This window comes from Carcharhinus amblyrhynchos, chromosome 14 (genome assembly GCF_965287045.1).
Source record: "Carcharhinus amblyrhynchos chromosome 14, sCarAmb.v2.hapA, whole genome shotgun sequence".
Lineage (NCBI taxonomy): Eukaryota > Metazoa > Chordata > Chondrichthyes > Carcharhiniformes > Carcharhinidae > Carcharhinus > Carcharhinus amblyrhynchos.
The window spans coordinates 37084144-37087165 of NC_137337.1; positions in this window are offsets into that span (position 1 = coordinate 37084144).

Below are 3022 nucleotides of genomic sequence, written 5' to 3' on the forward strand. Positions count from 1 at the left end.
CTTTGAGAATTCAGTTTCCATTTTCTTTTCAATCCTCTTGGATAAAAACAAGGGTGCTGTCAAATTCTCACAAGGTGAGAGGACACGCTGTTCTATCTTTAGTGCCCGCCTTTGCATGTTTTTAACACAAAATCGGCAAAATACATATACTCAGAATCCACATTTATAGTCAAATGGTCTGTCCAGTTGTTGAAGTGAAAAGAATTCCAGTCAAACTTGAGTTTTAAAATCAGAAGTCTTGAAGTATAAGCTGGAATTTTCCAGTCATATTTTGCTGGCGGATCTTCCCGTCCCACCGATGGTGAATCTTGTGATGGAGGGTTCGTAGAATTGGAAACCCCATTGATAGTGGTTGAATCAGAAGATCCTCCGCTGCCCAATTTGTAGAATCGAAGAACCTTACAGGGCAGAAAGAGTCTGCACCGAACACAATCCCACCCAGGCCCTACCCCCATATCCCTACATATTATACCCACTAATCCCTCTAACCTACGCATCCCTGGACGCTAAGGGGCAATTTCTTAGCATAGCCAATCAACCTAACCCGCACATCTTTGGACTGTGGGAGGTAACTGGAGGAAACCCACGCAGACATGAAGAGAATGTGCAAACTCCACACAGACAGTGACCTGAACCGGGAATCGAATCCAGGACCCTGGAGCTGTGAAGCAGCAGTGCTAACCATTATGCTACCGTGCCGTCCAAAATTGTGGGCCATCGCAGCTGCTCCCCATCTCCATTCCAACCTATAATCCCATGCATTTAGCGTTAATAATCCACCTAACCTGCACATTTCTGCATGCTAAGGGGCAAGAATAATCCACCTAACCTGCACATCTTGGGACTGTGGGACAAAACCAGTGCACCCAGAGGAAACCCATGCAGATGGAGAATGTGCAAACTCCACACACTCACCCAAGGCCAGAATCAAACCTGGGTTCCTGGCACTGTAAGGCAACAGTGCTAACTATTGTGCCACTATGCCCTTATTTAATGAAAAATATCTGTATTTCTAGTAATCAGTGCATAGCAGATAGCAGTCAGGAGAAGATTCTGGCCTATTGCTGCTCAATATGAGACTAGCTAGATGTTGCATTAATTGGTTAAAACATTGGGGACTAAGTCCTTGATTGTTACTTGTAATCCTTAAGTAAATGAGATTTACCATAGAAAAGAAACTTGTAATTGAACGTACTACTATTGGAGGATTGCAACTTTTTAAAATTGATTTCTTGGTGGGATGGAGCACACACAATATAGAATACATTTATGAATTTTCCAGCTTTGACAGTCAATGTAGAAGTTACTTAGCAACATGATAGACATTTCAATTAGAATATTTATTTTTCATTAGATCTCATATACAGTACTTTTAAATGTTGCAATACTTTGAAATATCTGTTTATTCTAGGAAACACGATGTTATATAATACAAGAACGAACTTTCTGTTAAGGTAAATTCGGTTTGGTAATTGTAATAATTGTGAGGTTCTACAGTCACTTGACAGTTGAAAGTAATTGAATTATTTATTCAAAGCAAACTACATACCAAGGAGAACAAAAAAAGACCTCCATACTCTTCAACTTCTGAGATTCTACTCTCAAAGCTCAACCGCCAATCTCCCACCACCACTATGCAAACTTGAACTTGAGCTCCATCTCTGCAGAGCACGAGTTTGAACTTGCGTTTAACCGCCGCCCTAACAATCCCTAACAAGCTAGGGATGCCGTTGTCTGAGCGATTGATGTTTTAAGTGTGGATTATGAATCAGTGAAAGTTGACTGATGTGGTGCGATGGCTTAGTAGAATGGTTGAGAAGTCAGTGGGTTTGAGCGGGTTTTAGGGTGAGTAGGGGGGTCTGTGATAGTTTGATATGTTCTGGGATTTTCTCAGGGGGGCTCAGTGAGTGGGGCTTTTTGAGAGATCAGTGAGAGATTCTGGGGATCAGTGTGTGGAGCGATTCTGAGGACAGTAAATTACATTTTGGGGACAGTGGGAAGGTTTTAGGGGGTTATTTGCTGTGGTTTTGGGGAGTAAGTGAGGAGTTGGATTAGTGGCATTATAATCTGCGGTCAGTAAGAGGTTTTAGGAGGTTATTTTCTGGGGGTCAGTGGGGAAGGATTTGGGGGAGTCAGTGGGGTTATTTTCTGGGGAACACTGGGAAGGTTTTGGGGGTTACTTACTGGGAGTTTTGGGGGTCACTTTCTGGGAGTTTTGGGGGTTAGTGGGGCTATATTCTGGGATCAATGGAGTTAAGTTTCTGGGGTCAATAGGATTTTAGGGGGTTATTTTCTGGGGTTCAGTGGGGTCGCATTCTGGGGGTCAGTGGGAGGGTTTTAAGGGGTTACTTTCTAGGGGGGCAGCAAGAGTTCTGGGGAGTCAGTGGGGTTACATCTGGCGGTCAGTGGGAGGGCTTTAAAGGGTTACTTTCTGTGGGGGTCGGGGAGTTTTAGGGAGTCAGTGAGGTTACATACTGGGGTCATTGGGAAGGTTTTGAGGGGATACTTTTGGGGGGAGTTTTAGGGGGATCAGTGGGAGGGTTTTAAGGGGTTACTTTCTGTGGGGACGGGGGAAGTTTTAGGGAGTCAGTGGGGTTGCATTCTGGGGGTCAGTGGGCGTGTTTTAAGGGGTTACTTCCTGTGGGGGGACAGGGGGAGTTTTAGGGAGTCAGTGTGGTTACATTCTGGGGTCAAAGGGAGAGCTCTTGCTATTTGGGGGAGTCAGTGGGAGTGTTTTAAGGGGTTACTTTCTGTGGGGATAAGGGAAGTGTTAGGGAGTCAGTGGGGTTACATTCTGGGATCAAAGGAGGAGCCAGCAGTTTGGATATGGGGGCGGGGGGAATTTTAGGGAGTCAGTGGGTTTACATTCTGGTGTCAATGGGAGGGTTTTAAGGTATTACTTTCTGTGGGGACAGGGGGAGTGTTGGGGAGCCAGAGGGGTCAAAGGGGGAGCTCTCGGTATTTGGAGCTAGTTGTTTGGATGTGGGGCGCTGTGCGTGCAGCGTGATGACGTGCTGTTGAT